The sequence below is a fragment of the Schistocerca gregaria genome, chromosome 8, assembly GCF_023897955.1.
Source record: "Schistocerca gregaria isolate iqSchGreg1 chromosome 8, iqSchGreg1.2, whole genome shotgun sequence".
Lineage (NCBI taxonomy): Eukaryota > Metazoa > Arthropoda > Insecta > Orthoptera > Acrididae > Schistocerca > Schistocerca gregaria.
Window position 1 is genome coordinate 110,030,199 of NC_064927.1, and position 23,512 is coordinate 110,053,710.

Genomic DNA, 23,512 nt, shown 5'->3' on the forward strand with positions numbered 1-23,512 from the left:
GGTGACGGGCAAAACATGGTGGACATTAGATCTTGGTACATGAAGATCCGATGTGGCATCGTTAGAGTATGGAAAGTCCGATAGATTTCGAAACGCATACCGTGTGGCCTGGGTGACACGTTATGTACACTGTTGTCTATTACGTCCTCAACGTGTCCTGCGAAATCTTCGCTAAAGGCGTCGATGCTGCTTTCCCGTTGGGGGGTGACTGACATGTGCTGGGAAACGTCGTTACCATCGTCATCCTCTATAATATCTTCCTGTAAATGTTGTGGCGAGACAGGATTATGTCTCTCTCTCTGTTATGATGTTGCGATCACACAACCACCACTTCTAATTTTCCCAGTCTAAGAAACAATATTTTGGATTTAAATCGGCGACATAATTTTTCGGTCTGGTGTCAGCAGTTGGGAAATCCACTGCCCAGCTACGCGTCGCAACTAACAAAATACCGACTCTGCCAGGATTCGAACCTGGAATCTTCTGATCCGTAGTCAGACGCGTTATCCGTTGCGCCACAGAGCCACTGGCAGCAGTTTCGATTACTAGACAAGGGCACTTCGCTAAGACACGTGTTCTCCATGGCTCAGCAAGCTCCCAAGGAAGGTAGCTCTCGTTCAGCTGCGTGGCCACAGTGCGCCTGCAGAGCTTAGAGCTTGCCACACATCTGCGTTCACTGTTCGACAGGTAGCGGAAGGCAAGGCGCGCTATTTGCTGCGTTTTCTCGACGACCAGAGCCCGTTGATGTGCATGTAAGCGTAGCATATGAAACAAGAATAGCACGAAGCATTCGTATGGCATCAGGTGGCGATCATATGTTTCTGTGTGCACCACTGGTTTACAGCAAAGTGAATAGCGCAAACTGAGAGCACTGGGTTGTAGTCCCAGTGGCGCAGTTGGTTAGCCCACGGTACCTATAAGCAGTAGCCGTGAGCAATGCAGGGATTGTGAATTCGAGCCTCACGGTGAGCATAATTTTATTACGTAGCAGCATTCTGTGACAGCAACAGGAGGCTAGTTTTCAGATGTATCAGCTATTTGAGTTACATAATTGTGTATTCGAGACACTAGCTGCGTCTTCCTCGGTAGTATAGTGGTTAGTATCCCCGCCTGTCACGCGGGAGACCGCGGTCCGATTCCCCGCCAGGCGGCATATCCGATTTTTAGTTGCAGCACTATCACCCGCCGAACTTAGTGAAGGACGTTGGCGGCTATTAGCACCATGTGTCTATCACACTGGCAACTGCCTACAGCTCATCCTCGGTAGTATAGTGGTTAGTATTCCCGCCTGTCACGCGGGAGACCGGGGTTCGATTCCCCGCCGGGGAGATGCGACTTTTATCTCACAAACCTGCTAGAGTGTTGCTCGTGCGTGGGTCGGAAGATCAAGGAGTATAGGTGGTGCAAAAACATAAACAAAAGCTACAATTTAGGAAGTGGTTCTCGCATTCTTCACACGAGGAGAATTACGAGGTTTGCTGTTGAATCTGAATCAAAACACCCCAGCAGTCGCTCTGGGCGTAATAATCGAGCTCGGCACAGTTTGCAAATAAAATAATTTTAGCAGAGCGTGGTTTCGATCCACGGACCTCTGGGTTATGGGCCCAGCACGCTTCCACTGCGACACTCTGCTGTGCGTTGATTCTCTGTCTCTTCGCTAAGTGAAGAGGGACACTTGGAAAGTGTTGCCTGCGTCGCTTTCACACGCCTGTCCTTAGTTGCGTATCATCTCGTACAGCTCTCAGCTTGACTTGTCTCGACTTTGCTCGACTGACGCTACGCTGACGCTTGCAGGCAGCGATATTTACCACGATCGCGTCGACATGCAGCTGCGAGATGCACAGGAGTAACAAAGCACTCCACGAAGCGGCGACATACGAAATCCACTGCCCAGCTACGCGTCGCAACTAACAAAATACCGACCCTGCCAGGATTCGAACCTGGAATCTTCTGATCCGTAGTCAGACGCGTTATCCGTTGCGCCACAGAGCCACTGGCAGCAGTTTCGATTACTAGACAAGGGCACTTCGCTAAGACACGTGTTCTCCATGGCTCAGCAAGCTCCCAAGGAAGGTAGCTCTCGTTCAGCTGCGTGGCCACAGTGCGCCTGCAGAGCTTAGAGCTTGCCACACATCTGCGTTCACTGTTCGACAGGTAGCGGAAGGCAAGGCGCGCTATTTGCTGCGTTTTCTCGACGACCAGAGCCCGTTGATGTGCATGTAAGCGTAGCATATGAAACAAGAATAGCACGAAGCATTCGTATGGCATCAGGTGGCGATCATATGTTTCTGTGTGCACCACTGGTTTACAGCAAAGTGAATAGCGCAAACTGAGAGCACTGGGTTGTAGTCCCAGTGGCGCAGTTGGTTAGCCCACGGTACCTATAAGCAGTAGCCGTGAGCAATGCCGGGATTGTGAATTCGAGCCTCACGGTGAGCATAATTTTATTTCGTAGCAGCATTCTGTGACAGCAACAGGAGGCTAGTTTTCAGATGTATCAGCTATTTGAGTTACATAATTGTGTATTCGAGACACTAGCTGCGTCTTCCTCGGTAGTATAGTGGTTAGTATCCCCGCCTGTCACGCGGGAGACCGCGGTCCGATTCCCCGCCAGGCGGCATATCCGATTTTTAGTTGCAGCACTATCACCCGCCGAACTTAGTGAAGGACGTTGGCGGCTATTAGCACCATGTGTCTATCACACTGGCAACTGCCTACAGCTCATCCTCGGTAGTATAGTGGTTAGTATCCCCGCCTGTCACGCGGGAGCCCGGGGTTCGATTCCCCGCCGGGGAGATGCGATTTTTATCTCACAAACCTGCTAGAGTGTTGCTCGTGCGTGGGTCGGAAGATCAAGGAGTATAGGTGGTGCAAAAACATAAACAAAGGCTACAATTTAGGAAGTGGTTCTCGCATTCTTCACACGAGGAGAATTACGAGGTTTGCTGTTGAATCTGAATCAAAACACCCCAGCAGTCGCTCTGGGCGTAATAATCGAGCTCGGCACAGTCTGCAAATAAAATAATTTTAGCAGAGCGTGGTTTCGATCAACGGACCTCTGGGTTATGGGCCCAGCACGCTTCCACTGCGCCACTCTGCTGTGCGTTGATGCTCTGTCTCTTGGCTACGTGAAGAGAGACACTTGGAAAGTGTTGCCTGCGTCGCTTTCACACGCCTGTCCTTAGTTGCGTATCATCTCGTACAGCTCTCAGCTTGACTAGTCTCGACTTCGCTCGACTGACGCTACGCTGACGCTTGCAGGCAGCGATATTTACCACGATCGCGTCGACATGCAGCTGCGAGATGCACAGGAGTAACAAAGCACTCCACGATGCGGCGACATACGAAATCCACTGCCCAGCTACGCGTCGCAACTAACAAAATACAGACTCTGCCAGGATTCGAACCTGGAATCTTCTGATCCGTAGTCAGACGCGTTATCCGTTGCGCCACAGAGCCACTGGCAGCAGTTTCGATTACTAGACAAGGGCACTTCGCTAAGACACGTGTTCTCCATGGCTCAGCAAGCTCCCAAGGAAGGTAGCTCTCGTTCAGCTGCGTGGCCACAGTGCGCCTGCAGAGCTTAGAGCTTGCCACACATCTGCGTTCACTGTTCGACAGGTAGCGGAAGGCAAGGCGCGCTATTTGCTGCGTTTTCTCGACGACCAGAGCCCGTTGATGTGCATGTAAGCGTAGCATATGAAACAAGAATAGCACGAAGCATTCGTATGGCATCAGGTGGCGATCATATGTTTCTGTGTGCACCACTGGTTTACAGCAAAGTGAATAGCGCAAACTGAGAGCACTGGGTTGTAGTCCCAGTGGCGCAGTTGGTTAGCCCACGGTACCTATAAGCAGTAGCCGTGAGCAATGCCGGGATTGTGAATTCGAGCCTCACGGTGAGCATAATTTTATTTCGTAGCAGCATTCTGTGACAGCAACAGGAGGCTAGTTTTCAGATGTATCAGCTATTTGAGTTACATAATTGTGTATTCGAGACACTAGCTGCGTCTTCCTCGGTAGTATAGTGGTTAGTATCCCCGCCTGTCACGCGGGAGACCGCGGTCCGATTCCCCGCCAGGCGGCATATCCGATTTTTAGTTGCAGCACTATCACCCGCCGAACTTAGTGAAGGACGTTGGCGGCTATTAGCACCATGTGTCTATCACACTGGCAACTGCCTACAGCTCATCCTCGGTAGTATAGTGGTTAGTATCCCCGCCTGTCACGCGGGAGCCCGGGGTTCGATTCCCCGCCGGGGAGATGCGATTTTTATCTCACAAACCTGCTAGAGTGTTGCTCGTGCGTGGGTCGGAAGATCAAGGAGTATAGGTGGTGCAAAAACATAAACAAAGGCTACAATTTAGGAAGTGGTTCTCGCATTCTTCACACGAGGAGAATTACGAGGTTTGCTGTTGAATCTGAATCAAAACACCCCAGCAGTCGCTCTGGGCGTAATAATCGAGCTCGGCACAGTCTGCAAATAAAATAATTTTAGCAGAGCGTGGTTTCGATCAACGGACCTCTGGGTTATGGGCCCAGCACGCTTCCACTGCGCCACTCTGCTGTGCGTTGATGCTCTGTCTCTTCGCTACGTGAAGAGAGACACTTGGAAAGTGTTGCCTGCGTCGCTTTCACACGCCTGTCCTTAGTTGCGTATCATCTCGTACAGCTCTCAGCTTGACTAGTCTCGACTTCGCTCGACTGACGCTACGCTGACGCTTGCAGGCAGCGATATTTACCACGATCGCGTCGACATGCAGCTGCGAGATGCACAGGAGTAACAAAGCACTCCACGATGCGGCGACATACGAAATCCACTGCCCAGCTACGCGTCGCAACTAACAAAATACAGACTCTGCCAGGATTCGAACCTGGAATCTTCTGATCCGTAGTCAGACGCGTTATCCGTTGCGCCACAGAGCCACTGGCAGCAGTTTCGATTACTAGACAAGGGCACTTCGCTAAGACACGTGTTCTCCATGGCTCAGCAAGCTCCCAAGGAAGGTAGCTCTCGTTCAGCTGCGTGGCCACAGTGCGCCTGCAGAGCTTAGAGCTTGCCACACATCTGCGTTCACTGTTCGACAGGTAGCGGAAGGCAAGGCGCGCTATTTGCTGCGTTTTCTCGACGACCAGAGCCCGTTGATGTGCATGTAAGCGTAGCATATGAAACAAGAATAGCACGAAGCATTCGTATGGCATCAGGTGGCGATCATATGTTTCTGTGTGCACCACTGGTTTACAGCAAAGTGAATAGCGCAAACTGAGAGCACTGGGTTGTAGTCCCAGTGGCGCAGTTGGTTAGCCCACGGTACCTATAAGCAGTAGCCGTGAGCAATGCCGGGATTGTGAATTCGAGCCTCACGGTGAGCATAATTTTATTTCGTAGCAGCATTCTGTGACAGCAACAGGAGGCTAGTTTTCAGATGTATCAGCTATTTGAGTTACATAATTGTGTATTCGAGACACTAGCTGCGTCTTCCTCGGTAGTATAGTGGTTAGTATCCCCGCCTGTCACGCGGGAGACCGCGGTCCGATTCCCCGCCAGGCGGCATATCCGATTTTTAGTTGCAGCACTATCACCCGCCGAACTTAGTGAAGGACGTTGGCGGCTATTAGCACCATGTGTCTATCACACTGGCAACTGCCTACAGCTCATCCTCGGTAGTATAGTGGTTAGTATCCCCGCCTGTCACGCGGGAGACCGGGGTTCGATTCCCCGCCGGGGAGATGCGATTTTTATCTCACAAACCTGCTAGAGTGTTGCTCGTGCGTGGGTCGGAAGATCAAGGAGTATAGGTGGTGCAAAAACATAAACAAAGGCTACAATTTAGGAAGTGGTTCTCGCATTCTTCACACGAGGAGAATTACGAGGTTTGCTGTTGAATCTGAATCAAAACACCCCAGCAGTCGCTCTGGGCGTAATAATCGAGCTCGGCACAGTCTGCAAATAAAATAATTTTAGCAGAGCGTGGTTTCGATCCACGGACCTCTGGGTTATGGGCCCAGCACGCTTCCACTGCGCCACTCTGCTGTGCGTTGATGCTCTGTCTCTTCGCTACGTGAAGAGAGACACTTGGAAAGTGTTGCCTGCGTCGCTTTCACACGCCTGTCCTTAGTTGCGTATCATCTCGTACAGCTCTCAGCTTGACTTGTCTCGACTTCGCTCGACTGACGCTACGCTGACGCTTGCAGGCAGCGATATTTACCACGATCGCGTCGACATGCAGCTGCGAGATGCACAGGAGTAACAAAGCACTCCACGATGCGGCGACATACGAAATCCACTGCCCAGCTACGCGTCGCAACTAACAAAATACCGACTCTGCCAGGATTCGAACCTGGAATCTTCTGATCCGTAGTCAGACGCGTTATCCGTTGCGCCACAGAGCCACTGGCAGCAGTTTCGATTACTAGACAAGGGCACTTCGCTAAGACACGTGTTCTCCATGGCTCAGCAAGCTCCCAAGGAAGGTAGCTCTCGTTCAGCTGCGTGGCCACAGTGCGCCTGCAGAGCTTAGAGCTTGCCACACATCTGCGTTCACTGTTCGACAGGTAGCGGAAGGCAAGGCGCGCTATTTGCTGCGTTTTCTCGACGACCAGAGCCCGTTGATGTGCATGTAAGCGTAGCATATGAAACAAGAATAGCACGAAGCATTCGTATGGCATCAGGTGGCGATCATATGTTTCTGTGTGCACCACTGGTTTACAGCAAAGTGAATAGCGCAAACTGAGAGCACTGGGTTGTAGTCCCAGTGGCGCAGTTGGTTAGCCCACGGTACCTATAAGCAGTAGCCGTGAGCAATGCCGGGATTGTGAATTCGAGCCTCACGGTGAGCATAATTTTATTTCGTAGCAGCATTCTGTGACAGCAACAGGAGGCTAGTTTTCAGATGTATCAGCTATTTGAGTTACATAATTGTGTATTCGAGACACTAGCTGCGTCTTCCTCGGTAGTATAGTGGTTAGTATCCCCGCCTGTCACGCGGGAGACCGCGGTCCGATTCCCCGCCAGGCGGCATATCCGATTTTTAGTTGCAGCACTATCACCCGCCGAACTTAGTGAAGGACGTTGGCGGCTATTAGCACCATGTGTCTATCACACTGGCAACTGCCTACAGCTCATCCTCGGTAGTATAGTGGTTAGTATCCCCGCCTGTCACGCGGGAGCCCGGGGTTCGATTCCCCGCCGGGGAGATGCGATTTTTATCTCACAAACCTGCTAGAGTGTTGCTCGTGCGTGGGTCGGAAGATCAAGGAGTATAGGTGGTGCAAAAACATAAACAAAGGCTACAATTTAGGAAGTGGTTCTCGCATTCTTCACACGAGGAGAATTACGAGGTTTGCTGTTGAATCTGAATCAAAACACCCCAGCAGTCGCTCTGGGCGTAATAATCGAGCTCGGCACAGTCTGCAAATAAAATAATTTTAGCAGAGCGTGGTTTCGATCCACGGACCTCTGGGTTATGGGCCCAGCACGCTTCCACTGCGCCACTCTGCTGTGCGTTGATGCTCTGTCTCTTCGCTACGTGAAGAGAGACACTTGGAAAGTGTTGCCTGCGTCGCTTTCACACGCCTGTCCTTAGTTGCGTATCATCTCGTACAGCTCTCAGCTTGACTTGTCTCGACTTTGCTCGACTGACGCTACGCTGACGCTTGCAGGCAGCGATATTTACCACGATCGCGTCGACATGCAGCTGCGAGATGCACAGGAGTAACAAAGCACTCCACGATGCGGCGACATACGAAATCCACTGCCCAGCTACGCGTCGCAACTAACAAAATACCGACTCTGCCAGGATTCGAACCTGGAATCTTCTGATCCGTAGTCAGACGCGTTATCCGTTGCGCCACAGAGCCACTGGCAGCAGTTTCGATTACTAGACAAGGGCACTTCGCTAAGACACGTGTTCTCCATGGCTCAGCAAGCTCCCAAGGAAGGTAGCTCTCGTTCAGCTGCGTGGCCACAGTGCGCCTGCAGAGCTTAGAGCTTGCCACACATCTGCGTTCACTGTTCGACAGGTAGCGGAAGGCAAGGCGCGCTATTTGCTGCGTTTTCTCGACGACCAGAGCCCGTTGATGTGCATGTAAGCGTAGCATATGAAACAAGAATAGCACGAAGCATTCGTATGGCATCAGGTGGCGATCATATGTTTCTGTGTGCACCACTGGTTTACAGCAAAGTGAATAGCGCAAACTGAGAGCACTGGGTTGTAGTCCCAGTGGCGCAGTTGGTTAGCCCACGGTACCTATAAGCAGTAGCCGTGAGCAATGCCGGGATTGTGAATTCGAGCCTCACGGTGAGCATAATTTTATTTCGTAGCAGCATTCTGTGACAGCAACAGGAGGCTAGTTTTCAGATGTATCAGCTATTTGAGTTACATAATTGTGTATTCGAGACACTAGCTGCGTCTTCCTCGGTAGTATAGTGGTTAGTATCCCCGCCTGTCACGCGGGAGACCGCGGTCCGATTCCCCGCCAGGCGGCATATCCGATTTTTAGTTGCAGCACTATCACCCGCCGAACTTAGTGAAGGACGTTGGCGGCTATTAGCACCATGTGTCTATCACACTGGCAACTGCCTACAGCTCATCCTCGGTAGTATAGTGGTTAGTATCCCCGCCTGTCACGCGGGAGCCCGGGGTTCGATTCCCCGCCGGGGAGATGCGATTTTTATCTCACAAACCTGCTAGAGTGTTGCTCGTGCGTGGGTCGGAAGATCAAGGAGTATAGGTGGTGCAAAAACATAAACAAAGGCTACAATTTAGGAAGTGGTTCTCGCATTCTTCACACGAGGAGAATTACGAGGTTTGCTGTTGAATCTGAATCAAAACACCCCAGCAGTCGCTCTGGGCGTAATAATCGAGCTCGGCACAGTCTGCAAATAAAATAATTTTAGCAGAGCGTGGTTTCGATCAACGGACCTCTGGGTTATGGGCCCAGCACGCTTCCACTGCGCCACTCTGCTGTGCGTTGATGCTCTGTCTCTTCGCTACGTGAAGAGAGACACTTGGAAAGTGTTGCCTGCGTCGCTTTCACACGCCTGTCCTTAGTTGCGTATCATCTCGTACAGCTCTCAGCTTGACTTGTCTCGACTTTGCTCGACTGACGCTACGCTGACGCTTGCAGGCAGCGATATTTACCTCGATCGCGTCGACATGCAGCTGCGAGATGCACAGGAGTAACAAAGCACTCCACGATGCGGCGACATACGAAATCCACTGCCCAGCTACGCGTCGCAACTAACAAAATACCGACTCTGCCAGGATTCGAACCTGGAATCTTCTGATCCGTAGTCAGACGCGTTATCCGTTGCGCCACAGAGCCACTGGCAGCAGTTTCGATTACTAGACAAGGGCACTTCGCTAAGACACGTGTTCTCCATGGCTCAGCAAGCTCCCAAGGAAGGTAGCTCTCGTTCAGCTGCGTGGCCACAGTGCGCCTGCAGAGCTTAGAGCTTGCCACACATCTGCGTTCACTGTTCGACAGGTAGCGGAAGGCAAGGCGCGCTATTTGCTGCGTTTTCTCGACGACCAGAGCCCGTTGATGTGCATGTAAGCGTAGCATATGAAACAAGAATAGCACGAAGCATTCGTATGGCATCAGGTGGCGATCATATGTTTCTGTGTGCACCACTGGTTTACAGCAAAGTGAATAGCGCAAACTGAGAGCACTGGGTTGTAGTCCCAGTGGCGCAGTTGGTTAGCCCACGGTACCTATAAGCAGTAGCCGTGAGCAATGCCGGGATTGTGAATTCGAGCCTCACGGTGAGCATAATTTTATTTCGTAGCAGCATTCTGTGACAGCAACAGGAGGCTAGTTTTCAGATGTATCAGCTATTTGAGTTACATAATTGTGTATTCGAGACACTAGCTGCGTCTTCCTCGGTAGTATAGTGGTTAGTATCCCCGCCTGTCACGCGGGAGACCGCGGTCCGATTCCCCGCCAGGCGGCATATCCGATTTTTAGTTGCAGCACTATCACCCGCCGAACTTAGTGAAGGACGTTGGCGGCTATTAGCACCATGTGTCTATCACACTGGCAACTGCCTACAGCTCATCCTCGGTAGTATAGTGGTTAGTATCCCCGCCTGTCACGCGGGAGCCCGGGGTTCGATTCCCCGCCGGGGAGATGCGATTTTTATCTCACAAACCTGCTAGAGTGTTGCTCGTGCGTGGGTCGGAAGATCAAGGAGTATAGGTGGTGCAAAAACATAAACAAAGGCTACAATTTAGGAAGTGGTTCTCGCATTCTTCACACGAGGAGAATTACGAGGTTTGCTGTTGAATCTGAATCAAAACACCCCAGCAGTCGCTCTGGGCGTAATAATCGAGCTCGGCACAGTCTGCAAATAAAATAATTTTAGCAGAGCGTGGTTTCGATCAACGGACCTCTGGGTTATGGGCCCAGCACGCTTCCACTGCGCCACTCTGCTGTGCGTTGATGCTCTGTCTCTTCGCTACGTGAAGAGAGACACTTGGAAAGTGTTGCCTGCGTCGCTTTCACACGCCTGTCCTTAGTTGCGTATCATCTCGTACAGCTCTCAGCTTGACTAGTCTCGACTTTGCTCGACTGACGCTACGCTGACGCTTGCAGGCAGCGATATTTACCACGATCGCGTCGACATGCAGCTGCGAGATGCACAGGAGTAACAAAGCACTCCACGATGCGGCGACATACGAAATCCACTGCCCAGCTACGCGTCGCAACTAACAAAATACAGACTCTGCCAGGATTCGAACCTGGAATCTTCTGATCCGTAGTCAGACGCGTTATCCGTTGCGCCACAGAGCCACTGGCAGCAGTTTCGATTACTAGACAAGGGCACTTCGCTAAGACACGTGTTCTCCATGGCTCAGCAAGCTCCCAACGAAGGTAGCTCTCGTTCAGCTGCGTGGCCACAGTGCGCCTGCAGAGCTTAGAGCTTGCCACACATCTGCGTTCACTGTTCGACAGGTAGCGGAAGGCAAGGCGCGCTATTTGCTGCGTTTTCTCGACGACCAGAGCCCGTTGATGTGCATGTAAGCGTAGCATATGAAACAAGAATAGCACGAAGCATTCGTATGGCATCAGGTGGCGATCATATGTTTCTGTGTGCACCACTGGTTTACAGCAAAGTGAATAGCGCAAACTGAGAGCACTGGGTTGTAGTCCCAGTGGCGCAGTTGGTTAGCCCACGGTACCTATAAGCAGTAGCCGTGAGCAATGCCGGGATTGTGAATTCGAGCCTCACGGTGAGCATAATTTTATTTCGTAGCAGCATTCTGTGACAGCAACAGGAGGCTAGTTTTCAGATGTATCAGCTATTTGAGTTACATAATTGTGTATTCGAGACACTAGCTGCGTCTTCCTCGGTAGTATAGTGGTTAGTATCCCCGCCTGTCACGCGGGAGACCGCGGTCCGATTCCCCGCCAGGCGGCATATCCGATTTTTAGTTGCAGCACTATCACCCGCCGAACTTAGTGAAGGACGTTGGCGGCTATTAGCACCATGTGTCTATCACACTGGCAACTGCCTACAGCTCATCCTCGGTAGTATAGTGGTTAGTATCCCCGCCTGTCACGCGGGAGCCCGGGGTTCGATTCCCCGCCGGGGAGATGCGATTTTTATCTCACAAACCTGCTAGAGTGTTGCTCGTGCGTGGGTCGGAAGATCAAGGAGTATAGGTGGTGCAAAAACATAAACAAAGGCTACAATTTAGGAAGTGGTTCTCGCATTCTTCACACGAGGAGAATTACGAGGTTTGCTGTTGAATCTGAATCAAAACACCCCAGCAGTCGCTCTGGGCGTAATAATCGAGCTCGGCACAGTCTGCAAATAAAATAATTTTAGCAGAGCGTGGTTTCGATCAACGGACCTCTGGGTTATGGGCCCAGCACGCTTCCACTGCGCCACTCTGCTGTGCGTTGATGCTCTGTCTCTTCGCTACGTGAAGAGAGACACTTGGAAAGTGTTGCCTGCGTCGCTTTCACACGCCTGTCCTTAGTTGCGTATCATCTCGTACAGCTCTCAGCTTGACTAGTCTCGACTTTGCTCGACTGACGCTACGCTGACGCTTGCAGGCAGCGATATTTACCACGATCGCGTCGACATGCAGCTGCGAGATGCACAGGAGTAACAAAGCACTCCACGATGCGGCGACATACGAAATCCACTGCCCAGCTACGCGTCGCAACTAACAAAATACAGACTCTGCCAGGATTCGAACCTGGAATTTTCTGATCCGTAGTCAGACGCGTTATCCGTTGCGCCACAGAGCCACTGGCAGCAGTTTCGATTACTAGACAAGGGCACTTCGCTAAGACACGTGTTCTCCATGGCTCAGCAAGCTCCCAAGGAAGGTAGCTCTCGTTCAGCTGCGTGGCCACAGTGCGCCTGCAGAGCTTAGAGCTTGCCACACATCTGCGTTCACTGTTCGACAGGTAGCGGAAGGCAAGGCGCGCTATTTGCTGCGTTTTCTCGACGACCAGAGCCCGTTGATGTGCATGTAAGCGTAGCATATGAAACAAGAATAGCACGAAGCATTCGTATGGCATCAGGTGGCGATCATATGTTTCTGTGTGCACCACTGGTTTACAGCAAAGTGAATAGCGCAAACTGAGAGCACTGGGTTGTAGTCCCAGTGGCGCAGTTGGTTAGCCCACGGTACCTATAAGCAGTAGCCGTGAGCAATGCCGGGATTGTGAATTCGAGCCTCACGGTGAGCATAATTTTATTTCGTAGCAGCATTCTGTGACAGCAACAGGAGGCTAGTTTTCAGATGTATCAGCTATTTGAGTTACATAATTGTGTATTCGAGACACTAGCTGCGTCTTCCTCGGTAGTATAGTGGTTAGTATCCCCGCCTGTCACGCGGGAGACCGCGGTCCGATTCCCCGCCAGGCGGCATATCCGATTTTTAGTTGCAGCACTATCACCCGCCGAACTTAGTGAAGGACGTTGGCGGCTATTAGCACCATGTGTCTATCACACTGGCAACTGCCTACAGCTCATCCTCGGTAGTATAGTGGTTAGTATCCCCGCCTGTCACGCGGGAGACCGGGGTTCGATTCCCCGCCGGGGAGATGCGATTTTTATCTCACAAACCTGCTAGAGTGTTGCTCGTGCGTGGGTCGGAAGATCAAGGAGTATAGGTGGTGCAAAAACATAAACAAAGGCTACAATTTAGGAAGTGGTTCTCGCATTCTTCACACGAGGAGAATTACGAGGTTTGCTGTTGAATCTGAATCAAAACACCCCAGCAGTCGCTCTGGGCGTAATAATCGAGCTCGGCACAGTCTGCAAATAAAATAATTTTAGCAGAGCGTGGTTTCGATCAACGGACCTCTGGGTTATGGGCCCAGCACGCTTCCACTGCGCCACTCTGCTGTGCGTTGATGCTCTGTCTCTTCGCTACGTGAAGAGAGACACTTGGAAAGTGTTGCCTGCGTCGCTTTCACACGCCTGTCCTTAGTTGCGTATCATCTCGTACAGCTCTCAGCTTGACTAGTCTCGACTTTGCTCGACTGACGCTACGCTGACGCTTGCAGGCAGCGATATTTACCACGATCGCGTCGACATGCAGCTGCGAGATGCACAGGAGTAACAAAGCACTCCACGATGCGGCGACATACGAAATCCACTGCCCAGCTACGCGTCGCAACTAACAAAATACAGACTCTGCCAGGATTCGAACCTGGAATCTTCTGATCCGTAGTCAGACGCGTTATCCGTTGCGCCACAGAGCCACTGGCAGCAGTTTCGATTACTAGACAAGGGCACTTCGCTAAGACACGTGTTCTCCATGGCTCAGCAAGCTCCCAAGGAAGGTAGCTCTCGTTCAGCTGCGTGGCCACAGTGCGCCTGCAGAGCTTAGAGCTTGCCACACATCTGCGTTCACTGTTCGACAGGTAGCGGAAGGCAAGGCGCGCTATTTGCTGCGTTTTCTCGACGACCAGAGCCCGTTGATGTGCATGTAAGCGTAGCATATGAAACAAGAATAGCACGAAGCATTCGTATGGCATCAGGTGGCGATCATATGTTTCTGTGTGCACCACTGGTTTACAGCAAAGTGAATAGCGCAAACTGAGAGCACTGGGTTGTAGTCCCAGTGGCGCAGTTGGTTAGCCCACGGTACCTATAAGCAGTAGCCGTGAGCAATGCCGGGATTGTGAATTCGAGCCTCACGGTGAGCATAATTTTATTTCGTAGCAGCATTCTGTGACAGCAACAGGAGGCTAGTTTTCAGATGTATCAGCTATTTGAGTTACATAATTGTGTATTCGAGACACTAGCTGCGTCTTCCTCGGTAGTATAGTGGTTAGTATCCCCGCCTGTCACGCGGGAGACCGCGGTCCGATTCCCCGCCAGGCGGCATATCCGATTTTTAGTTGCAGCACTATCACCCGCCGAACTTAGTGAAGGACGTTGGCGGCTATTAGCACCATGTGTCTATCACACTGGCAACTGCCTACAGCTCATCCTCGGTAGTATAGTGGTTAGTATCCCCGCCTGTCACGCGGGAGCCCGGGGTTCGATTCCCAGCCGGGGAGATGCGATTTTTATCTCACAAACCTGCTAGAGTGTTGCTCGTGCGTGGGTCGGAAGATCAAGGAGTATAGGTGGTGCAAAAACATAAACAAAGGCTACAATTTAGGAAGTGGTTCTCGCATTCTTCACACGAGGAGAATTACGAGGTTTGCTGTTGAATCTGAATCAAAACACCCCAGCAGTCGCTCTGGGCGTAATAATCGAGCTCGGCACAGTCTGCAAATAAAATAATTTTAGCAGAGCGTGGTTTCGATCAACGGACCTCTGGGTTATGGGCCCAGCACGCTTCCACTGCGCCACTCTGCTGTGCGTTGATGCTCTGTCTCTTCGCTACGTGAAGAGAGACACTTGGAAAGTGTTGCCTGCGTCGCTTTCACACGCCTGTCCTTAGTTGCGTATCATCTCGTACAGCTCTCAGCTTGACTAGTCTCGACTTTGCTCGACTGACGCTACGCTGACGCTTGCAGGCAGCGATATTTACCACGATCGCGTCGACATGCAGCTGCGAGATGCACAGGAGTAACAAAGCACTCCACGATGCGGCGACATACGAAATCCACTGCCCAGCTACGCGTCGCAACTAACAAAATACAGACTCTGCCAGGATTCGAACCTGGAATCTTCTGATCCGTAGTCAGACGCGTTATCCGTTGCGCCACAGAGCCACTGGCAGCAGTTTCGATTACTAGACAAGGGCACTTCGCTAAGACACGTGTTCTCCATGGCTCAGCAAGCTCCCAAGGAAGGTAGCTCTCGTTCAGCTGCGTGGCCACAGTGCGCCTGCAGAGCTTAGAGCTTGCCACACATCTGCGTTCACTGTTCGACAGGTAGCGGAAGGCAAGGCGCGCTATTTGCTGCGTTTTCTCGACGACCAGAGCCCGTTGATGTGCATGTAAGCGTAGCATATGAAACAAGAATAGCACGAAGCATTCGTATGGCATCAGGTGGCGATCATATGTTTCTGTGTGCACCACTGGTTTACAGCAAAGTGAATAGCGCAAACTGAGAGCACTGGGTTGTAGTCCCAGTGGCGCAGTTGGTTAGCCCACGGTACCTATAAGCAGTAGCCGTGAGCAATGCCGGGATTGTGAATTCGAGCCTCACGGTGAGCATAATTTTATTTCGTAGCAGCATTCTGTGACAGCAACAGGAGGCTAGTTTTCAGATGTATCAGCTATTTGAGTTACATAATTGTGTATTCGAGACACTAGCTGCGTCTTCCTCGGTAGTATAGTGGTTAGTATCCCCGCCTGTCACGCGGGAGACCGCGGTCCGATTCCCCGCCAGGCGGCATATCCGATTTTTAGTTGCAGCACTATCACCCGCCGAACTTAGTGAAGGACGTTGGCGGCTATTAGCACCATGTGTCTATCACACTGGCAACTGCCTACAGCTCATCCTCGGTAGTATAGTGGTTAGTATCCCCGCCTGTCACGCGGGAGCCCGGGGTTCGATTCCCAGCCGGGGAGATGCGATTTTTATCTCACAAACCTGCTAGAGTGTTGCTCGTGCGTGGGTCGGAAGATCAAGGAGTATAGGTGGTGCAAAAACATAAACAAAGGCTACAATTTAGGAAGTGGTTCTCGCATTCTTCACACGAGGAGAATTACGAGGTTTGCTGTTGAATCTGAATCAAAACACCCCAGCAGTCGCTCTGGGCGTAATAATCGAGCTCGGCACAGTCTGCAAATAAAATAATTTTAGCAGAGCGTGGTTTCGATCCACGGACCTCTGGGTTATGGGCCCAGCACGCTTCCACTGCGCCACTCTGCTGTGCGTTGATGCTCTGTCTCTTCGCTACGTGAAGAGAGACACTTGGAAAGTGTTGCCTGCGTCGCTTTCACACGCCTGTCCTTAGTTGCGTATCATCTCGTACAGCTCTCAGCTTGACTTGTCTCGACTTTGCTCGACTGACGCTACGCTGACGCTTGCAGGCAGCGATATTTACCACGATCGCGTCGACATGCAGCTGCGAGATGCACAGGAGTAACAAAGCACTCCACGATGCGGCGACATACGAAATCCACTGCCCAGCTACGCGTCGCAACTAACAAAATACCGACTCTGCCAGGATTCGAACCTGGAATCTTCTGATCCGTAGTCAGACGCGTTATCCGTTGCGCCACAGAGCCACTGGCAGCAGTTTCGATTACTAGACAAGGGCACTTCGCTAAGACACGTGTTCTCCATGGCTCAGCAAGCTCCCAAGGAAGGTAGCTCTCGTTCAGCTGCGTGGCCACAGTGCGCCTGCAGAGCTTAGAGCTTGCCACACATCTGCGTTCACTGTTCGACAGGTAGCGGAAGGCAAGGCGCGCTATTTGCTGCGTTTTCTCGACGACCAGAGCCCGTTGATGTGCATGTAAGCGTAGCATATGAAACAAGAATAGCACGAAGCATTCGTATGGCATCAGGTGGCGATCATATGTTTCTGTGTGCACCACTGGTTTACAGCAAAGTGAATAGCGCAAACTGAGAGCACTGGGTTGTAGTCCCAGTGGCGCAGTTGGTTAGCCCACGGTACCTATAAGCAGTAGCCGTGAGCAATGCCGGGATTGTGAATTCGAGCCTCACGGTGAGCATAATTTTATTTCGTAGCAGCATTCTGTGACAGCAACAGGAGGCTAGTTTTCAGATGTATCAGCTATTTGAGTTACATAATTGTGTATTCGAGACACTAGCTGCGTCTTCCTCGGTAGTATAGTGGTTAGTATCCCCGCCTGTCACGCGGGAGACCGCGGTCCGATTCCCCGCCAGGCGGCATATCCGATTTTTAGTTGCAGCACTATCACCCGCCGAACTTAGTGAAGGACGTTGGCGGCTATTAGCACCATGTGTCTATCACACTGGCAACTGCCTACAGCTCATCCTCGGTAGTATAGTGGTTAGTATCCCCGCCTGTCACGCGGGAGCCCGGGGTTCGATTCCCCGCCGGGGAGATGCGATTTTTATCTCACAAACCTGCTAGAGTGTTGCTCGTGCGTGGGTCGGAAGATCAAGGAGTATAGGTGGTGCAAAAACATAAACAAAGGCTACAATTTAGGAAGTGGTTCTCGCATTCTTCACACGAGGAGAATTACGAGGTTTGCTGTTGAATCTGAATCAAAACACCCCAGCAGTCGCTCTGGGCGTAATAATCGAGCTCGGCACAGTCTGCAAATAAAATAATTTTAGCAGAGCGTGGTTTCGATCCACGGACCTCTGGGTTATGGGCCCAGCACGCTTCCACTGCGCCACTCTGCTGTGCGTTGATGCTCTGTCTCTTCGCTACGTGAAGAGAGACACTTGGAAAGTGTTGCCTGCGTCGCTTTCACACGCCTGTCCTTAGTTGCGTATCATCTCGTACAGCTCTCAGCTTGACTAGTCTCGACTTTGCTCGACTGACGCTACGCTGACCCTTGCAGGCAGCGATATTTACCACGATCGCGTCGACATGCAGCTGCGAGATGCACAGGAGTAACAAAGCACTCCACGATGCGGCGACATACGAAATCCACTGCCCAGCTACGCGTCGCAACTAACAAAATACAGACTCTGCCAGGATTCGAACCTGGAATCTTCTGATCCGTAGTCAGACGCGTTATCCGTTGCGCCACAGAGCCACTGGCAGCAGTTTCGATTACTAGACAAGGGCACTTCGCTAAGACACGTGTTCTCCATGGCTCAGCAAGCTCCCAAGGAAGGTAGCTCTCGTTCAGCTGCGTGGCCACAGTGCGCCTGCAGAGCTTAGAGCTTGCCACACATCTGCGTTCACTGTTCGACAGGTAGCGGAAGGCAAGGCGCGCTATTTGCTGCGTTTTCTCGACGACCAGAGCCCGTTGATGTGCATGTAAGCGTAGCATATGAAACAAGAATAGCACGAAGCATTCGTATGGCATCAGGTGGCGATCATATGTTTCTGTGTGCACCACTGGTTTACAGCAAAGTGAATAGCGCAAACTGAGAGCACTGGGTTGTAGTCCCAGTGGCGCAGTTGGTTAGCCCACGGTACCTATAAGCAGTAGCCGTGAGCAATGCCGGGATTGTGAATTCGAGCCTCACGGTGAGCATAATTTTATTTCGTAGCAGCATTCTGTGACAGCAACAGGAGGCTAGTTTTCAGATGTATCAGCTATTTGAGTTACATAATTGTGTATTCGAGACACTAGCTGCGTCTTCCTCGGTAGTATAGTGGTTAGTATCCCCGCCTGTCACGCGGGAGACCGCGGTCCGATTCCCCGCCAGGCGGCATATCCGATTTTTAGTTGCAGCACTATCACCCGCCGAACTTAGTGAAGGACGTTGGCGGCTATTAGCACCATGTGTCTATCACACTGGCAACTGCCTACAGCTCATCCTCGGTAGTATAGTGGTTAGTATCCCCGCCTGTCACGCGGGAGCCCGGGGTTCGATTCCCCGCCGGGGAGATGCGATTTTTATCTCACAAACCTGCTAGAGTGTTGCTCGTGCGTGGGTCGGAAGATCAAGGAGTATAGGTGGTGCAAAAACATAAACAAAGGCTACAATTTAGGAAGTGGTTCTCGCATTCTTCACACGAGGAGAATTACGAGGTTTGCTGTTGAATCTGAATCAAAACACCCCAGCAGTCGCTCTGGGCGTAATAATCGAGCTCGGCACAGTCTGCAAATAAAATAATTTTAGCAGAGCGTGGTTTCGATCCACGGACCTCTGGGTTATGGGCCCAGCACGCTTCCACTGCGCCACTCTGCTGTGCGTTGATGCTCTGTCTCTTCGCTACGTGAAGAGAGACACTTGGAAAGTGTTGCCTGCGTCGCTTTCACACGCCTGTCCTTAGTTGCGTATCATCTCGTACAGCTCTCAGCTTGACTTGTCTCGACTTTGCTCGACTGACGCTACGCTGACGCTTGCAGGCAGCGATATTTACCACGATCGCGTCGACATGCAGCTGCGAGATGCACAGGAGTAACAAAGCACTCCACGATGCGGCGACATACGAAATCCACTGCCCAGCTACGCGTCGCAACTAACAAAATACCGACTCTGCCAGGATTCGAACCTGGAATCTTCTGATCCGTAGTCAGACGCGTTATCCGTTGCGCCACAGAGCCACTGGCAGCAGTTTCGATTACTAGACAAGGGCACTTCGCTAAGACACGTGTTCTCCATGGCTCAGCAAGCTCCCAAGGAAGGTAGCTCTCGTTCAGCTGCGTGGCCACAGTGCGCCTGCAGAGCTTAGAGCTTGCCACACATCTGCGTTCACTGTTCGACAGGTAGCGGAAGGCAAGGCGCGCTATTTGCTGCGTTTTCTCGACGACCAGAGCCCGTTGATGTGCATGTAAGCGTAGCATATGAAACAAGAATAGCACGAAGCATTCGTATGGCATCAGGTGGCGATCATATGTTTCTGTGTGCACCACTGGTTTACAGCAAAGTGAATAGCGCAAACTGAGAGCACTGGGTTGTAGTCCCAGTGGCGCAGTTGGTTAGCCCACGGTACCTATAAGCAGTAGCCGTGAGCAATGCCGGGATTGTGAATTCGAGCCTCACGGTGAGCATAATTTTATTTCGTAGCAGCATTCTGTGACAGCAACAGGAGGCTAGTTTTCAGATGTATCAGCTATTTGAGTTACATAATTGTGTATTCGAGACACTAGCTGCGTCTTCCTCGGTAGTATAGTGGTTAGTATCCCCGCCTGTCACGCGGGAGACCGCGGTCCGATTCCCCGCCAGGCGGCATATCCGATTTTTAGTTGCAGCACTATCACCCGCCGAACTTAGTGAAGGACGTTGGCGGCTATTAGCACCATGTGTCTATCACACTGGCAACTGCCTACAGCTCATCCTCGGTAGTATAGTGGTTAGTATCCCCGCCTGTCACGCGGGAGACCGGGGTTCGATTCCCCGCCGGGGAGATGCGATTTTTATCTCACAAACCTGCTAGAGTGTTGCTCGTGCGTGGGTCGGAAGATCAAGGAGTATAGGTGGTGCAAAAACATAAACAAAGGCTACAATTTAGGAAGTGGTTCTCGCATTCTTCACACGAGGAGAATTACGAGGTTTGCTGTTGAATCTGAATTAAAACACCCCAGCAGTCGCTCTGGGCGTAATAATCGAGCTCGGCACAGTCTGCAAATAAAATAATTTTAGCAGAGCGTGGTTTCGATCCACGGACCTCTGGGTTATGGGCCCAGCACGCTTCCACTGCGCCACTCTGCTGTGCGTTGATGCTCTGTCTCTTCGCTACGTGAAGAGAGACACTTGGAAAGTGTTGCCTGCGTCGCTTTCACACGCCTGTCCTTAGTTGCGTATCATCTCGTACAGCTCTCAGCTTGACTTGTCTCGACTTTGCTCGACTGACGCTACGCTGACGCTTGCAGGCAGCGATATTTACCACGATCGCGTCGACATGCAGCTGCGAGATGCACAGGAGTAACAAAGCACTCCACGATGCGGCGACATACGAAATCCACTGCCCAGCTACGCGTCGCAACTAACAAAATACCGACTCTGCCAGGATTCGAACCTGGAATCTTCTGATCCGTAGTCAGACGCGTTATCCGTTGCGCCACAGAGCCACTGGCAGCAGTTTCGATTACTAGACAAGGGCACTTCGCTAAGACACGTGTTCTCCATGGCTCAGCAAGCTCCCAAGGAAGGTAGCTCTCGTTCAGCTGCGTGGCCACAGTGCGCCTGCAGAGCTTAGAGCTTGCCACACATCTGCGTTCACTGTTCGACAGGTAGCGGAAGGCAAGGCGCGCTATTTGCTGCGTTTTCTCGACGACCAGAGCCCGTTGATGTGCATGTAAGCGTAGCATATGAAACAAGAATAGCACGAAGCATTCGTATGGCATCAGGTGGCGATCATATGTTTCTGTGTGCACCACTGGTTTACAGCAAAGTGAATAGCGCAAACTGAGAGCACTGGGTTGTAGTCCCAGTGGCGCAGTTGGTTAGCCCACGGTACCTATAAGCAGTAGCCGTGAGCAATGCCGGGATTGTGAATTCGAGCCTCACGGTGAGCATAATTTTATTTCGTAGCAGCATTCTGTGACAGCAACAGGAGGCTAGTTTTCAGATGTATCAGCTATTTGAGTTACATAATTGTGTATTCGAGACACTAGCTGCGTCTTCCTCGGTAGTATAGTGGTTAGTATCCCCGCCTGTCACGCGGGAGACCGCGGTCCGATTCCCCGCCAGGCGGCATATCCGATTTTTAGTTGCAGCACTATCACCCGCCGAACTTAGTGAAGGACGTTGGCGGCTATTAGCACCATGTGTCTATCACACTGGCAACTGCCTACAGCTCATCCTCGGTAGTATAGTGGTTAGTATCCCCGCCTGTCACGCGGGAGACCGGGGTTCGATTCCCCGCCGGGGAGATGCGATTTTTATCTCACAAACCTGCTAGAGTGTTGCTCGTGCGTGGGTCGGAAGATCAAGGAGTATAGGTGGTGCAAAAACATAAACAAAGGCTACAATTTAGGAAGTGGTTCTCGCATTCTTCACACGAGGAGAATTACGAGGTTTGCTGTTGAATCTGAATCAAAACACCCCAGCAGTCGCTCTGGGCGTAATAATCGAGCTCGGCACAGTCTGCAAATAAAATAATTTTAGCAGAGCGTGGTTTCGATCCACGGACCTCTGGGTTATGGGCCCAGCACGCTTCCACTGCGCCACTCTGCTGTGCGTTGATGCTCTGTCTCTTCGCTACGTGAAGAGAGACACTTGGAAAGTGTTGCCTGCGTCGCTTTCACACGCCTGTCCTTAGTTGCGTATCATCTCGTACAGCTCTCAGCTTGACTTGTCTCGACTTTGCTCGACTGACGCTACGCTGACGCTTGCAGGCAGCGATATTTACCACGATCGCGTCGACATGCAGCTGCGAGATGCACAGGAGTAACAAAGCACTCCACGATGCGGCGACATACGAAATCCACTGCCCAGCTACGCGTCGCAACTAACAAAATACCGACTCTGCCAGGATTCGAACCTGGAATCTTCTGATCCGTAGTCAGACGCGTTATCCGTTGCGCCACAGAGCCACTGGCAGCAGTTTCGATTACTAGACAAGGGCACTTCGCTAAGACACGTGTTCTCCATGGCTCAGCAAGCTCCCAAGGAAGGTAGCTCTCGTTCAGCTGCGTGGCCACAGTGCGCCTGCAGAGCTTAGAGCTTGCCACACATCTGCGTTCACTGTTCGACAGGTAGCGGAAGGCAAGGCGCGCTATTTGCTGCGTTTTCTCGACGACCAGAGCCCGTTGATGTGCATGTAAGCGTAGCATATGAAACAAGAATAGCACGAAGCATTCGTATGGCATCAGGTGGCGATCATATGTTTCTGTGTGCACCACTGGTTTACAGCAAAGTGAATAGCGCAAACTGAGAGCACTGGGTTGTAGTCCCAGTGGCGCAGTTGGTTAGCCCACGGTACCTATAAGCAGTAGCCGTGAGCAATGCCGGGATTGTGAATTCGAGCCTCACGGTGAGCATAATTTTATTTCGTAGCAGCATTCTGTGACAGCAACAGGAGGCTAGTTTTCAGATGTATCAGCTATTTGAGTTACATAATTGTGTATTCGAGACACTAGCTGCGTCTTCCTCGGTAGTATAGTGGTTAGTATCCCCGCCTGTCACGCGGGAGACCGCGGTCCGATTCCCCGCCAGGCGGCATATCCGATTTTTAGTTGCAGCACTATCACCCGCCGAACTTAGTGAAGGACGTTGGCGGCTATTAGCACCATGTGTCTATCACACTGGCAACTGCCTACAGCTCATCCTCGGTAGTATAGTGGTTAGTATCCCCGCCTGTCACGCGGGAGACCGGGGTTCGATTCCCCGCCGGGGAGATGCGATTTTTATCTCACAAACCTGCTAGAGTGTTGCTCGTGCGTGGGTCGGAAGATCAAGGAGTATAGGTGGTGCAAAAACATAAACAAAGGCTACAATTTAGGAAGTGGTTCTCGCATTCTTCACACGAGGAGAATTACGAGGTTTGCTGTTGAATCTGAATCAAAACACCCCAGC

The 23,512-nt window shown here is 51.6% G+C and overlaps 39 non-coding genes across 39 annotated transcripts; 16 read left to right on the plus strand and 23 right to left on the minus strand.

The window, feature by feature from the left end:
• Nucleotides 1–452: 452 nt before the first annotated feature.
• Nucleotides 453–525, minus strand: Trnar-acg (transfer RNA arginine (anticodon ACG)). The gene has a single exon. It is a non-coding gene; the product is annotated as a tRNA-Arg (tRNA).
• Nucleotides 526–1,257: 732 nt separating this feature from the next.
• Nucleotides 1,258–1,329, plus strand: Trnad-guc (transfer RNA aspartic acid (anticodon GUC)). Its single transcript has one exon. It is a non-coding gene; the product is annotated as a tRNA-Asp (tRNA).
• A 590-nt stretch (nucleotides 1,330–1,919) lies between these two features.
• Trnar-acg (transfer RNA arginine (anticodon ACG)) lies at nucleotides 1,920–1,992 on the minus strand. Its single transcript has one exon. It is a non-coding gene; the product is annotated as a tRNA-Arg (tRNA).
• A 732-nt stretch (nucleotides 1,993–2,724) lies between these two features.
• Trnad-guc (transfer RNA aspartic acid (anticodon GUC)) lies at nucleotides 2,725–2,796 on the plus strand. Its single transcript has one exon. It is a non-coding gene; the product is annotated as a tRNA-Asp (tRNA).
• Nucleotides 2,797–3,386: 590 nt separating this feature from the next.
• Trnar-acg (transfer RNA arginine (anticodon ACG)) lies at nucleotides 3,387–3,459 on the minus strand. The gene has a single exon. It is a non-coding gene; the product is annotated as a tRNA-Arg (tRNA).
• Nucleotides 3,460–4,191: 732 nt separating this feature from the next.
• On the plus strand, nucleotides 4,192–4,263 carry Trnad-guc (transfer RNA aspartic acid (anticodon GUC)). Its single transcript has one exon. It is a non-coding gene; the product is annotated as a tRNA-Asp (tRNA).
• A 590-nt stretch (nucleotides 4,264–4,853) lies between these two features.
• On the minus strand, nucleotides 4,854–4,926 carry Trnar-acg (transfer RNA arginine (anticodon ACG)). The gene has a single exon. It is a non-coding gene; the product is annotated as a tRNA-Arg (tRNA).
• A 732-nt stretch (nucleotides 4,927–5,658) lies between these two features.
• On the plus strand, nucleotides 5,659–5,730 carry Trnad-guc (transfer RNA aspartic acid (anticodon GUC)). Its single transcript has one exon. It is a non-coding gene; the product is annotated as a tRNA-Asp (tRNA).
• Nucleotides 5,731–5,962: 232 nt separating this feature from the next.
• Nucleotides 5,963–6,034, minus strand: Trnam-cau (transfer RNA methionine (anticodon CAU)). Its single transcript has one exon. It is a non-coding gene; the product is annotated as a tRNA-Met (tRNA).
• Nucleotides 6,035–6,320: 286 nt separating this feature from the next.
• On the minus strand, nucleotides 6,321–6,393 carry Trnar-acg (transfer RNA arginine (anticodon ACG)). Its single transcript has one exon. It is a non-coding gene; the product is annotated as a tRNA-Arg (tRNA).
• Nucleotides 6,394–7,125: 732 nt separating this feature from the next.
• Nucleotides 7,126–7,197, plus strand: Trnad-guc (transfer RNA aspartic acid (anticodon GUC)). The gene has a single exon. It is a non-coding gene; the product is annotated as a tRNA-Asp (tRNA).
• A 232-nt stretch (nucleotides 7,198–7,429) lies between these two features.
• Nucleotides 7,430–7,501, minus strand: Trnam-cau (transfer RNA methionine (anticodon CAU)). The gene has a single exon. It is a non-coding gene; the product is annotated as a tRNA-Met (tRNA).
• A 286-nt stretch (nucleotides 7,502–7,787) lies between these two features.
• Trnar-acg (transfer RNA arginine (anticodon ACG)) lies at nucleotides 7,788–7,860 on the minus strand. Its single transcript has one exon. It is a non-coding gene; the product is annotated as a tRNA-Arg (tRNA).
• Nucleotides 7,861–8,592: 732 nt separating this feature from the next.
• Nucleotides 8,593–8,664, plus strand: Trnad-guc (transfer RNA aspartic acid (anticodon GUC)). Its single transcript has one exon. It is a non-coding gene; the product is annotated as a tRNA-Asp (tRNA).
• Nucleotides 8,665–9,254: 590 nt separating this feature from the next.
• On the minus strand, nucleotides 9,255–9,327 carry Trnar-acg (transfer RNA arginine (anticodon ACG)). Its single transcript has one exon. It is a non-coding gene; the product is annotated as a tRNA-Arg (tRNA).
• A 732-nt stretch (nucleotides 9,328–10,059) lies between these two features.
• Trnad-guc (transfer RNA aspartic acid (anticodon GUC)) lies at nucleotides 10,060–10,131 on the plus strand. The gene has a single exon. It is a non-coding gene; the product is annotated as a tRNA-Asp (tRNA).
• A 590-nt stretch (nucleotides 10,132–10,721) lies between these two features.
• On the minus strand, nucleotides 10,722–10,794 carry Trnar-acg (transfer RNA arginine (anticodon ACG)). The gene has a single exon. It is a non-coding gene; the product is annotated as a tRNA-Arg (tRNA).
• A 732-nt stretch (nucleotides 10,795–11,526) lies between these two features.
• Trnad-guc (transfer RNA aspartic acid (anticodon GUC)) lies at nucleotides 11,527–11,598 on the plus strand. The gene has a single exon. It is a non-coding gene; the product is annotated as a tRNA-Asp (tRNA).
• A 590-nt stretch (nucleotides 11,599–12,188) lies between these two features.
• On the minus strand, nucleotides 12,189–12,261 carry Trnar-acg (transfer RNA arginine (anticodon ACG)). Its single transcript has one exon. It is a non-coding gene; the product is annotated as a tRNA-Arg (tRNA).
• Nucleotides 12,262–12,993: 732 nt separating this feature from the next.
• Trnad-guc (transfer RNA aspartic acid (anticodon GUC)) lies at nucleotides 12,994–13,065 on the plus strand. The gene has a single exon. It is a non-coding gene; the product is annotated as a tRNA-Asp (tRNA).
• A 590-nt stretch (nucleotides 13,066–13,655) lies between these two features.
• Nucleotides 13,656–13,728, minus strand: Trnar-acg (transfer RNA arginine (anticodon ACG)). The gene has a single exon. It is a non-coding gene; the product is annotated as a tRNA-Arg (tRNA).
• Nucleotides 13,729–14,460: 732 nt separating this feature from the next.
• Nucleotides 14,461–14,532, plus strand: Trnad-guc (transfer RNA aspartic acid (anticodon GUC)). Its single transcript has one exon. It is a non-coding gene; the product is annotated as a tRNA-Asp (tRNA).
• A 590-nt stretch (nucleotides 14,533–15,122) lies between these two features.
• Nucleotides 15,123–15,195, minus strand: Trnar-acg (transfer RNA arginine (anticodon ACG)). The gene has a single exon. It is a non-coding gene; the product is annotated as a tRNA-Arg (tRNA).
• A 732-nt stretch (nucleotides 15,196–15,927) lies between these two features.
• On the plus strand, nucleotides 15,928–15,999 carry Trnad-guc (transfer RNA aspartic acid (anticodon GUC)). Its single transcript has one exon. It is a non-coding gene; the product is annotated as a tRNA-Asp (tRNA).
• A 232-nt stretch (nucleotides 16,000–16,231) lies between these two features.
• Nucleotides 16,232–16,303, minus strand: Trnam-cau (transfer RNA methionine (anticodon CAU)). The gene has a single exon. It is a non-coding gene; the product is annotated as a tRNA-Met (tRNA).
• A 286-nt stretch (nucleotides 16,304–16,589) lies between these two features.
• On the minus strand, nucleotides 16,590–16,662 carry Trnar-acg (transfer RNA arginine (anticodon ACG)). Its single transcript has one exon. It is a non-coding gene; the product is annotated as a tRNA-Arg (tRNA).
• A 732-nt stretch (nucleotides 16,663–17,394) lies between these two features.
• On the plus strand, nucleotides 17,395–17,466 carry Trnad-guc (transfer RNA aspartic acid (anticodon GUC)). The gene has a single exon. It is a non-coding gene; the product is annotated as a tRNA-Asp (tRNA).
• Nucleotides 17,467–17,698: 232 nt separating this feature from the next.
• On the minus strand, nucleotides 17,699–17,770 carry Trnam-cau (transfer RNA methionine (anticodon CAU)). The gene has a single exon. It is a non-coding gene; the product is annotated as a tRNA-Met (tRNA).
• A 286-nt stretch (nucleotides 17,771–18,056) lies between these two features.
• On the minus strand, nucleotides 18,057–18,129 carry Trnar-acg (transfer RNA arginine (anticodon ACG)). Its single transcript has one exon. It is a non-coding gene; the product is annotated as a tRNA-Arg (tRNA).
• Nucleotides 18,130–18,861: 732 nt separating this feature from the next.
• Trnad-guc (transfer RNA aspartic acid (anticodon GUC)) lies at nucleotides 18,862–18,933 on the plus strand. The gene has a single exon. It is a non-coding gene; the product is annotated as a tRNA-Asp (tRNA).
• A 232-nt stretch (nucleotides 18,934–19,165) lies between these two features.
• Trnam-cau (transfer RNA methionine (anticodon CAU)) lies at nucleotides 19,166–19,237 on the minus strand. Its single transcript has one exon. It is a non-coding gene; the product is annotated as a tRNA-Met (tRNA).
• A 286-nt stretch (nucleotides 19,238–19,523) lies between these two features.
• On the minus strand, nucleotides 19,524–19,596 carry Trnar-acg (transfer RNA arginine (anticodon ACG)). Its single transcript has one exon. It is a non-coding gene; the product is annotated as a tRNA-Arg (tRNA).
• Nucleotides 19,597–20,328: 732 nt separating this feature from the next.
• Trnad-guc (transfer RNA aspartic acid (anticodon GUC)) lies at nucleotides 20,329–20,400 on the plus strand. Its single transcript has one exon. It is a non-coding gene; the product is annotated as a tRNA-Asp (tRNA).
• A 232-nt stretch (nucleotides 20,401–20,632) lies between these two features.
• Trnam-cau (transfer RNA methionine (anticodon CAU)) lies at nucleotides 20,633–20,704 on the minus strand. The gene has a single exon. It is a non-coding gene; the product is annotated as a tRNA-Met (tRNA).
• A 286-nt stretch (nucleotides 20,705–20,990) lies between these two features.
• On the minus strand, nucleotides 20,991–21,063 carry Trnar-acg (transfer RNA arginine (anticodon ACG)). Its single transcript has one exon. It is a non-coding gene; the product is annotated as a tRNA-Arg (tRNA).
• A 732-nt stretch (nucleotides 21,064–21,795) lies between these two features.
• Trnad-guc (transfer RNA aspartic acid (anticodon GUC)) lies at nucleotides 21,796–21,867 on the plus strand. The gene has a single exon. It is a non-coding gene; the product is annotated as a tRNA-Asp (tRNA).
• A 232-nt stretch (nucleotides 21,868–22,099) lies between these two features.
• Trnam-cau (transfer RNA methionine (anticodon CAU)) lies at nucleotides 22,100–22,171 on the minus strand. The gene has a single exon. It is a non-coding gene; the product is annotated as a tRNA-Met (tRNA).
• Nucleotides 22,172–22,457: 286 nt separating this feature from the next.
• On the minus strand, nucleotides 22,458–22,530 carry Trnar-acg (transfer RNA arginine (anticodon ACG)). Its single transcript has one exon. It is a non-coding gene; the product is annotated as a tRNA-Arg (tRNA).
• A 732-nt stretch (nucleotides 22,531–23,262) lies between these two features.
• On the plus strand, nucleotides 23,263–23,334 carry Trnad-guc (transfer RNA aspartic acid (anticodon GUC)). The gene has a single exon. It is a non-coding gene; the product is annotated as a tRNA-Asp (tRNA).
• Nucleotides 23,335–23,512: the final 178 nt, after the last annotated feature.